This window comes from Sturnus vulgaris, chromosome W, assembly GCF_052056855.1.
Source record: "Sturnus vulgaris isolate bStuVul1 chromosome W, bStuVul1.hap1, whole genome shotgun sequence".
Classification (NCBI taxonomy): Eukaryota; Metazoa; Chordata; class Aves; order Passeriformes; family Sturnidae; genus Sturnus; species Sturnus vulgaris.
The window spans coordinates 66,612,946-66,623,997 of record NC_142282.1 but is presented as its reverse complement, the minus strand read 5'-3'; the positions used below and the strand labels follow the sequence as shown (position 1 = coordinate 66,623,997).

At 45.1% G+C, this 11,052-nt stretch overlaps 1 pseudogene; it reads left to right on the top strand.

Annotated features, from left to right (window-relative positions):
• The first annotated feature begins 337 nt into the window (after window positions 1-337).
• Window positions 338-1,415, top strand: LOC148220361 (uncharacterized; annotated as a pseudogene).
• Window positions 1,416-11,052: the final 9,637 nt, after the last annotated feature.

The window sequence follows — 11,052 nt, the reverse complement described above, 5'->3', positions numbered from 1 at the left end:
TCCACCTGTCCTAATTAGGGACCCAGAAACTTGGGAGACCAAGGGCCCTCATGAACTTTTTACCTGGGGGTGTGGCTACTCGTGCGTATCCACCCCCTCAGGTCCTAGTTGGATACCCCAAAAGTGGGTAAAACCTTTCATCCCCAAACACCCAGCTGCAGCAGAAGGGGATGAGAAGCAAGTAGCAGTTACTTCAAAAAGAAGACGTCGCTGGAAGGAGGAGAGAAACCCTTCCTGAGGTCTGGTTCCATTCCAACAGACACCCTGACTTTTAATATGCTTTTAAATGTTTGTATTTGGTTTTTAGAAAAAAACCTACCTCTCACCCAACCTCGGGATGAGCCCTATCCACGTCGTCATCCTGTTCGCACTGAGCAGTCTGACAGCTGTGTGGATCATCCCTCAGTAATGAAAAATCATCTGGGTGACCCTGGCACAAACACTCCAACAAGAAAATATATGCCTGTCCACTGCAGCAGCAGGAGACCCTATGTCTACCTGCCTGGTAGGGATCCCATTGCAGGCTGGAGAATATCCAGTCAGCTTTGACACACCTATGCCTAACCTAGGTTTGAAGTTACACAGCATCCAACAATGCCAAAATCGTAGGCGGCGAGCTGTAATGATTAGGAACCCTGTAGAGACGTGGCTGCCAAATTTGCCCAAAGCAGCTCAGGAAACCCAAGAATTAGAGCTATTGGGTTCCTCCCCTGCATCATACTTCATTCATTTTACCTTCAGCCCATTATCTAGCACCAAAGCATTTCACAACATACTGCAATATTGAGAGGCATGCACCGCCAAAAGGTGGTGTAATATTCTGAGTCATGTTGCAGCACACAACCCATACCATTCAAGTCCCCAAAGCCTCCCTAAGGGTCTATTCTTAATTTGCGGAGATCAGACATGGGCAGGAATCCCTTCTCGACTTTTAGGAGGGCCATGTACCATCCTTGTTAGCACCCAACCAAACCTTGATTGGTGAATGGACATGCAAAAACAATTTGGCCAACAAACTTCAAAAGGGAAGTGCTGACCAATTGGACTCAAATTGTGATTCTGAAATTTTTCATTGGGCCAAGTCAAAAAGAATTGCTGTTTCTCTTTTCCTTCCATGGGTTGCAGCAGCCAAACCTCTAAGTGAATTGGGCCACCTAGAGTGCTGGGTGGCCAAACAGGCAAACTTCACATCCATCGCCATCAGCTCCCTCCTAGAAGATGAGGAAATTACCACGCAGGCCACACCCCAAAATCGTGCAGCCATAGACTTCCTTATGCTGCTGCATGGACACGAATGCCAGGAATTTGAAAGACTTTGTTGCATGAACCTGAACTCAAAAGCTCCCAACATCCACGCAGCACTCCGAGACATGAAAAGCTTGATCGGACAAGTGAAGAAAGAATCTGAGGATTGATTCAGTGAACTGTTCAAAGGCTGGGGACTCATTCTCTATGGGTCAGACCCAAGACTGGAAAAAGGAATGAGATCTGGTGCAAGATTTAACATGAGAGTGAATAATGATAAACAAACAAAGAAAACAGATATAGCAACCCACTCCTGAGCCAACTCCACGTGGAGGTTTATATGCAAAGCTCAGACAACAACTAGAAAATTAAATAGAAATCCCAAAGTTAGGAAAGAACTTGTTTGTAGATCTGAGAGAAAGAATCAGTAGAGAGCTAAATGTTACCAACTGCTGGATTTGTGGTGAAGCTTTAATGTCCAAAGAGTGGTCATGGAAGGGTAGTAGCCTGGGCCCAGTTGAACTTCTCAAATGGAACAGAACAAACATAAAAGGAGAAAACCAGCCAGCGGGGTGGATATTGAGTTCAGAAATAATAGGAGAGGAGTGCCTCTGGCATATGAGAACAAGATTCTTGGACTATGTAGGACAAACCTCCTGTAAAAGATATAAAGTTTATAACTGAACTTTCACATGGTGTATTCTTGAAAGACCAACACAATACTGGGCCCCAGAGAAGAAAATGAATTATAGATATGAAAAGGATTGAACTTTTCCTGTGTAATGACCCTGGGAAAAACCCCTATTATGGGATCCCTGAAATATCCATATTTTGGGGAAACATGAATAACCAAAGAAAGGAGTATTGGAAAGGCCCAGATGGCTTGTTTTGGATATGTGGGAAAAGGGCTTATCCAAAACTTCCTCCCCTATGGAAAGGAAGCTGTACTCTAGTAATCATACAACCAGGATTTTTCCTGCTGCCAAACCAAGACAGCGATAATTTGGGAGTGCCTGTATATGATGTCTTAAAAAGGACCAAGAGGGAACTACTTAGAGAAATTGGGGGATACCAAAAGTGAGGCAATGAGGAGTGGCCTCCTGAACAAATAATACAGACATATGGTCCAGCTACCTGGGCAGGAAATGGGAGTTGGGGATATTGGACCCCAATTTATATGCTAAATAGCATCATAAGACTCCAAGTAATTGTAGATATCATAACCAATGAAATGGCCAGACCATGGAATTAATAGTCAGCCAGCAAAGGCAAACCAGAGCTGTAGTGTATCAAAATCGGTTAGCACTGGACTATTTATTAGCAGAAGAAGGAGGGGTTTGCGGAAAATTTAACACATCTGATTGTTGCTTGCAAATTGATGATAATGGGGATACAGTTTTGGATATAGCTAAAAACATCTGGGAAATAGCCCATGTACCAGTCCAAAAATGGGAATCTATAATGAATAAAGGGTGGTTAGAAGATTTCTTTGGGATACCTTGGTGGAAGAAAGCAGGATTTGTAGTGCTATGTGGGATAACCAGTCTAATTTTTCTTCCATGTCTAATCCCATGCCTGATCTGGTTAATTACTTGTGTAGTTCATAACATGCAAGTAATAACAGTGCCCACTAATCCAGAATTGGGAACTGTTAAAAGAAAACAGAACATTAAGATATTAAAAGGAATGAAAGAAGATACAGGTCTAAAAAGGGCATGTAAAATCTATAAAAAGTATCAGTATACCAAGAAAACAGAAGCTCAAAGGTTATAGCTCAAGCCAAATACAGTAAAAAAGAAAAGGGGAGAAATTGTTAGAAACTACAATGTAATATTGGCTTTTGCATTTATGTATTAGCTTTTGCATGCTGGTATTGACCATAAATATTCGGATATAGTACTATGTATAATTTTCTTTAACTGTTCGTTAGTATAACATAATCTATTAGTTTAAGTATGTACCATATAGTTTATAGAAATAGTGGTGCGATGAATGTATTCTATTGTAGGCCTTAGCAAAACACGAAATGTTAAAATTCTCCTATGTAACTGAAAGAATGGTGGGAAAAAGTTATGTTGGTTCCCATATCTGCTGACTGACCTCTCCAAGAGATAACAGTGACAAAAGCAAAGCACCAGAGAATTGTAGAAGACTTTGTTAACTCCTTATCAGAGGATGTGGAACAGGATGGAGACACAAGAAGAAATTAAACATATTTCACGGGATGTTGTGCAGAAAAGTTAGTGTAAAGAAAACAAACCAAAGAGTTCCTGAAACATCAAAAACTCACAAAAATGTCTGAATAGTCCATGAAGCACATGAATATGTATGTACCTCAGTAATTTAACAGTATATAGATTACACTCTCTGAACTTATGGGCATGCTTTTTGGCCAAATGCTAAGGGTACCCCAGAGCTGGTTAATTTTTTTTTATTGTTTTATCCCTTATTAAACTTTTAAAAAATTCAAAAATTTAAATCTCATTTTTCACATCACAGGAACAGGTGGAAGAGGCAGAACAAGACCAAGAGGAAACCATTTGATCCTTATCCTTGTGTGAACTACTGGATATATGAAAATATTTCAACTGTCATCCAGGTGAGCACATTACCACCTGGCTTCTTGGATGCTAGAATAACAGGGCTAAAAGTCTGGAATTAGAGAGTAAGCAAGCCAAGCAACTGGGATCACTTTCTAGGAAAGCAGGCTTTTGAAGTGCTAAGGCCTGAACAACAGGCCCTGAGCCAAAGTTGACCTCTAGATGAACCTTCTAACCAAATGTTACGTGTATCCAGTCATTAATGAAGTATTATTAGCAATATGATATATGTATCTGCTCACTGGAAAAACATGCATTTACTTTTCTGTATTTAGAAACTGGATGTCCTGGTTTAGAAAACAGGTGTCTGCCAAGGAAGGTGGGAACCTTCCTGGACTGGAAAAGATGAACCCCTCTCTCCAAATTATTATAACTCCCAAATTAGGGGGCTTTCTCGCAAAGATATGGGAAAAGGAATAACAGATCTTTACTGTAAGATGTAGAAGATTAGATATAGATATAGATATAGATATAGATATAGATATAGATATAGATATAGATATAGATATAGATATAGATATAGATATAGATATAGATATAGATATAGAACAAGACAAACAACAACAGCAACAACACAAACAAAAAGGAAAACCCAATAAGAGCCTTTTTCCCCACCCGCCAAGCAATTTCCCCTTTGGTGTAGTTACGACCACAACCGGCAGGGGGTTCTGTTGGCCCATGTGGAGGCAGAGAGGCTGCAGTGACTCTTCCACGGCTTTGGGGGGGATGTTGGCTTGTGTTGAGGCAGAGGGGCTGCAGTACCTCCCTCTCAGCTTCAGGAGGGTCTCCAATGCAAGACTGGGACCTCCCTGGTGGTGATGGCAGTTCAGATGAGGGAAAGAAGGGGCAACTCTCCCTGGCACCCATGTGAGTAGTGATCAGTCTTTGGCACCGTTAACGGCAGCCAATACATGCTTGGAAGGGAGGCAGGGCTTTATTGCAATGTCGCACTACCGTACAGAGGAAAGGTCCAATGGGAGTGTTGCTCTGGCTCCAAAGCAGCCCTCCATGAGGCAGCTACGGGGAGAGGGAAAGGGATGGCTTCCCCAGGCACCCAGGTGGACTGTGTTCGTCTCTCGGTGCTTCTCTCTTGCAAGCAACAGGCTCACAAAGCAGGCATCAGGCAGAGCTCCATGGCAGTGTTGAAAAAAGTCACAGCGCAGGAGAGGTCCAAGGCGAAGAAGTACCACAGGACCATCTCTGTTCCCAACCTGGCAAAGATTGAACTATCCCCAGCTAAGAAACTGTAAAAACCACACCTCTTCCCCCCTGCCACAGAACCATTCCAGTAGTATGCCAAAACTCAGCTAAGTCTTTCGTCTCTTAATTACCAATCATTCATTCCCCCCCCAGGCATCAACCACCCTTTTCTCTCAGCCTCCCTCTTTTTCAGGAAACAAATTGGAGAAAATTCACTGAAAAAACCAAACCCACAACATTATCCACGCTAAATTTTTTCCCATACTAACATGCTACATCAAACTTAGACTTTTAAACTATATACATACATACATTCTCCTAATTATAGACATATATGCATGCAGATATGGATACAGACACAGTATCATGGGCAATTCACCCCAAAAGGTCCCCTTCAGGTATGCATCATGTCTCTCCCTATCCTTCTGCATCACTCACCAGGTGCAACCTGGTCCCCGAGCAAAAACAACCCCCACGGATGGGTTTGTCTTTGCTCAAGGCAGAATTAATTCAGACTTTTTTAACACACCTCTCATATCTACCACCTGAACCTTATCTCCATCTGTTGTATGCAGGGGTTCAAAGTGGGCAGGGCCAGCTTGATTGGTGGAACCTCTGGTGTTTACTAAACAGCTGGCCTTTGCTAAATGCACCTCCCAGTTTTTGAAAGCCCCCCACCCAGTGCCCTCAAGGTGGTTTTAAGCAGGCCGTTGCAGTGCTCAACTTTCCCTGCAGCTGGTGCATGATAAGGAATGTGGTACACCCACTCAATGCCATGTTCTCTAGCCTAGGTGTTTATAAGGCTGTTCTTGAAATTAGTCCCATTGTTGGATCAATTCTCTCAGGGGTACCATGCTTCCAAAGGACTTGCATTTCAAGGCCCAGGATGGGGTTCCAGGCAGTAACATGAGGCACAGGGTAGGTGTCCAACCATCCTGTGGTGGCTTCCACCATTGAGAGCATGTAGCGCTTGCCTTGGTGGGTTTGAGGCAGCGTGATGTAACCAATCTGCCAGGCCTCTCCATACTTATATTTGGACCACTGCCCAGCATACAACAGGGGCTTCACCTACTTGGTCTGCTTGATAGCAGCACACGTCTCATAATCATTAATAACCTGGAAGATACTATCCATGGTTATATCTACCCCTCAGTCTTGTGCCCACATAGGTGGCATCTCTGCCCTGATGGCCTGAGGCATCATGGGCCCATCAAGCTAGGAACAGCTCTCCCTTGTGTTGCCAGTCCAAGTCTATCTGTGACACCTTTATTTTTGCAACCTGATCTACAGGTTCGTTGTTTCAATGCTCCTCATTAGCCCGACTCTTGGGGACATGGACATCCAAATGACGAAATTTCACAGGTAGCTTCTGTATGTGAGACACTCGTCAGCAGCCCAGATTGGGTTTTCCCTATGCTGCCAGATGGGCTTTTTCCACTTTTCCAGCCAACCACACAAAGCATTGGCTACCACCCATGAATCAGTGTAAAGGTAGAGTTTTGGCCACTTTTCTCTTTCAGCAATGCCCAGGGCCAATTGGACAGCTTTGAGTTCAGCAAGTTGGCTCAATCCACCTTCCTCTTCAATAGTTTCTGTCACCTGTCCCATGGGGGTCCATACGACTGCGTTCCATTTTTTATTTGTCTCTACAATGCGACAGGAAGCATCAGTGAAAAGAGCATAGCATGTTTCTTCTGCTGGCAGTTGGTTGGACAGTGGATCTTCCTCAGCACATGTACTCTGTTCGGACTCCTCTTCGTACGTCACACCGAAGTTTATACCTTCAGGCCAATTCATGAATATTTCCAAAATCCCAGGGCTATTTGGGTTTCCAATATGGGCGCCTTATGTGAGGAGGGCAATCCATTTGCTCCATGTGGCATTGGTGGCATGGTGGGTAGAGGGAACCTTTCCTTTAAACATCTACCCAAGCACCGGTAATCGGGGTGCCAAAAGGAGTTGTGCTTCCATGCCAATCACCTCCGAGGTGGCTTGAACTCCTTCATAGGCTGCCTGGATTTCCTTCTTCGATGGAGTATAGTTGGCTTCAGACTGTATAACTCTGGCTCCAGAATCTCAAGTGGTCAGCCTAGAGTCTTTCCGGGCAACTTCTGGCAAAGGCTCCAGGACAAACTATTGTTCTCGGCTGCAGAGTAAAGCACATTCCTCACGTCTGGACTCGTCCTGACTGGGCCAAGGGCTACTGCATGAGCGATCTCCTGCTTGATCTGGGCAAAGGCTTGCTGCTGCTCAGGGCCCCAGTGGAAATCGTTCTTCTTATGGGTGACCAGGTAGAGAGGGCTCACAATCTGGCTGAACTCAGGAATGTGCATTCTCCAAAAGCATATGGCACCTAGGAAAGCTTGTGTTTCCTTCTTGCTGGTTGGTGGAGACATTGCGGTGATCTTGTTGATGACTTCAGTGGGAATCTTTGTCTTGTCACTTTACCCCCAGGAACTGGATTTCTCAAGCAGGGCCTTTGACTTTGCTCTTCTTGATAGCAAAGCTCGCTTCCAGCAGAATTTGGATGATCTCCTTTGTCAAATACTTCCACTGCTGTGTTCCCTCACACAATGTTATCAATGTACCGCAGATGTTCTGGAGCTTTGCCTTTTTCTAGTGCAGCCTGGATCAGTCCATGGCAGATGGTGGGGCTATGTTTCCACCCCTGGGGCAGTCAGTTCTAGGTGTACTGCATGCCCCTCCAGGTGAAAGCAAACTGAGGCCTGCACTCTGCTGCCAGAGGAATGGAGAAAAATGCATTGGCAATGTCAATAGTGGCGTACTACTTTGCTGCTTTGGACTCCAGCTTGTACTGAAGTTCCAGCATGACTGGCATGGCAGCGCTCAGCAGTGGGGTCACTTCATTCAAGGCACGAAAGTCCAGTCAATCTCCATTCTCCATCAGACTTGCGCACAGGCCAAATTATGCTGTTGAAGGGTGAGTGGGCCTTACTGACCACCCCTTGGCTCTCCAGCTCACTGATCATCTTGTGGATGGGGATCACGGCATCTCAGTTTTGTCCGATACTGCCAGCGGTGCACTGTCAAGGTGGCAATTGGTACCTGTTGCTTTTCCAGCTTCAGGAGTCCTACTGCAGATGGGTCTTCTGATAGTCTAGGCAAGGCATCCAATTGCTTAATACCCTCTGCCTCTACGGCAGCTATTCCAAAAGCCCACTTGAATCCCTTTGTGTCTTTGTAATAGCCGTTCCTGAGGAAGTCTATGCCCAAGATACACGGAGCCTCTCGTCCAGTCACAATAGGATGTTTCTTCCACTCCTTCCTAATCAGGCTCACCTCAGCTTCCAATAGAGTCAATTGCTGTGATCCCTCCATCACCCCGGCAATGGAAACAGGTTCTGCCCCCACATCGCAATTGCATTAGGGTACACTCTGCACCAGTATCAACTAACACCTCATATTTTTCTGGCTCTGATATGCCAGGCCATCGGATCCACACCGTCCAAAAGACCAGGTTTTCCCGTGCCTCTCCCTGGCTAGAGGCAGGGCCCCTCTAACCCAAGTTATCATTTCCTCTCTGAGCATATGTTCTAGAGTTTCCTTCAATGGAATTCTACAGATCATCGTCCCTTCTGTAATACCTGGCAGCTTGGTGGTGGGAGGCTGAGGCTACGATCACTTTAGTGGAGCTCCCTTGGTTAGTCTTTCCTTCCTTTAGTTGATGCACCCATGCTGCCAGGACAGAAGTGGGTTTCCCATCTCACTTTCCCATATCTTCTCCAAGGTTGCGCAAAAAGAACCACAGGTTAGCTCGTAGGGTGTACCTTCTCTGCCTAGCTGGGGGACATCGGGCTCTGACTTTGGGGCCTGTGACTTGCACTGGTGCTGCATTGATCTTCCATACCTCCTCCCTTTTCTTCCTCATCTACTCTTGGAGGCTCTTAACCAGGGCAGAGGAATGAGCCTACATCAGGCCATTGATCATACTCTCATAATTTCTAAGCTTGTTGGCGACAGAACTCACTGTCTCTCAGTTGTTATCAGCATTCGTTGTTTCAAAAAACGTGGTATTTTAAGATGGCCCTAGATTTACCAGATTCTACAACATCTGCCCTGTGCACCTGACCTTGTCAAGGTCATTGTCTGTCACTGGTGGGGTTTCGGGGTCCCTTTGGGATCCCTGAGGCTGCTTCTGCAGCCCTCAGCTACAGAGCAAATTCCCGAGCCTTGCCCAGATAGAATTCAGGCTCGCGGTGAGCTCTCAGACCAGCGGGGAAAAGAGACCAGCATATGCAGAGAGGCACAAATCCATAGTTTATTCTATGAAGGCATCCTATCTAGCATATACCAACGGCTATTGTTTTACAGGGGTTTTTATATCTTTTGAGGGTTTTACAATTTGCACCAATTACCAAGGGAATTCTACTTTCTAACCAATCCCTGAGAGATTTTACATTCAAAGCTGGCCTATGGATACTAAAAGAGAATGAACCACTAATATTGAAGATAGATAAGAGGGTCTTCCAAAGGGGGGAAGCTAAATTCCTTTTGTATTCGTCATTTCACAATCCATTTCTTATCTCTAAGCTATGATTTTCCAAGGAGCTTGTTCTGAGGATGCAGGGAAACTTTCTTCTGTGTTTTCTGCTCCCTCCACAATTGTCATGCTGTCCTCCCCTCCCAAAGAGTACCTACAATACCTCCACTTCTCTCAGCTGTTGAATCCCTTCCTCAAGGGTCTTCCAGTGAATTCTATGATGGTAGTCCTGCATTCTTTCTCTGTGGACAAACCTCTCTCTTACACTCATTAAAAGCCGGTCTCAGAGGGAAAGGGGCCCTGGCTCCCTTACGAATACCTGATCTACACCTGGGACTTGGGTCAAGGGTCCCAAATTCCTTGCCTCAGTATCATCCAGTTGCATGCCTGTACCCATAAGGTCCTAGACCCGCAGTAACCAGGTTGTATAAGCCTCACGGCCCCGTCGTACAATATCGTTTTGCAGATTACGGAGACTTTCATGTGACAGGGACTCTGTGATGATCTCAACCTCTGGCTCCCCTGCTGGTTGTGAGGCCTCTCCTTTCTTATCCTTATTAACTGTATGCTCTGATTTCATCTTAGCCTTCTTCATCTCCACAGGGGTGACTACTGCTGGCTGTGGCTGCCTTTGAGGTTGAGCTGGAACCTGAATGGTTATAACATCTGTGGTTTCAACTGCAGCACCATCAGACTCTCCTTCTTTAAGGCAGGGGGAGGGTTTCTCACCCGCTGGGGAAATGTACTTTCAGCATTTGGCCCATCTCGTGTATCTCCTTCACCAAAACCCCTATCTAATCTGGGTGGTTCATTTCTGAGGTGGGTTATGGGGCAGGGTCAGGCAGTGGGGCAGCATCCCTATTTTCTGGGGTAGGTATCAGTGTGGTTATTCAAGTAATCTTCCCTTATCTCTGAATGCTAAATAGAACAGGCCTGTCAGCAACACCAGCCACTGTATGATATCATTAGCATTTAGAGAAGATTTGAACCCTTCGAAAACTGGTGGGGTAAACCCAGAAAGCTGGGTGAAGGGTTGGGAGAAAATTTCCCCGGGTGTCATTTCTTCACAGTAGGTACCATTATAAAAGTAACCCCAAAAACATACAGTTAATATGTGATAGCCCTGAATCCCTGTGCCTGCCTTCCAGAGGAACTTAAAAATCCATGAATTCCTCACCTTATTAACTCATAAAGCAAACTGGATAACAGCCACAGTAGCCTTAGTTATAGGACCCATGTTTAGATAAGGGCCTGCAAATGGGAGAAATATAGCCACGACCACATGCCATCCTAACCAGGATAAGCTAGACCACATGGTGCTGCCTAATAAGGTTTCTATATCCAGCACACAAAAAAATAGGTTACTCAAGAACTGTTATTCCTTTTTCTCTCAATGCCCTCATGCCCCACATTGGGTGCCAAAATCTGTCTTGGTTTGAAAGACAGGTGTTTGTTAAGAAAGGCAGGAACCTCTTTTGAAATGGACAATGTAAATCCACTTCCGCT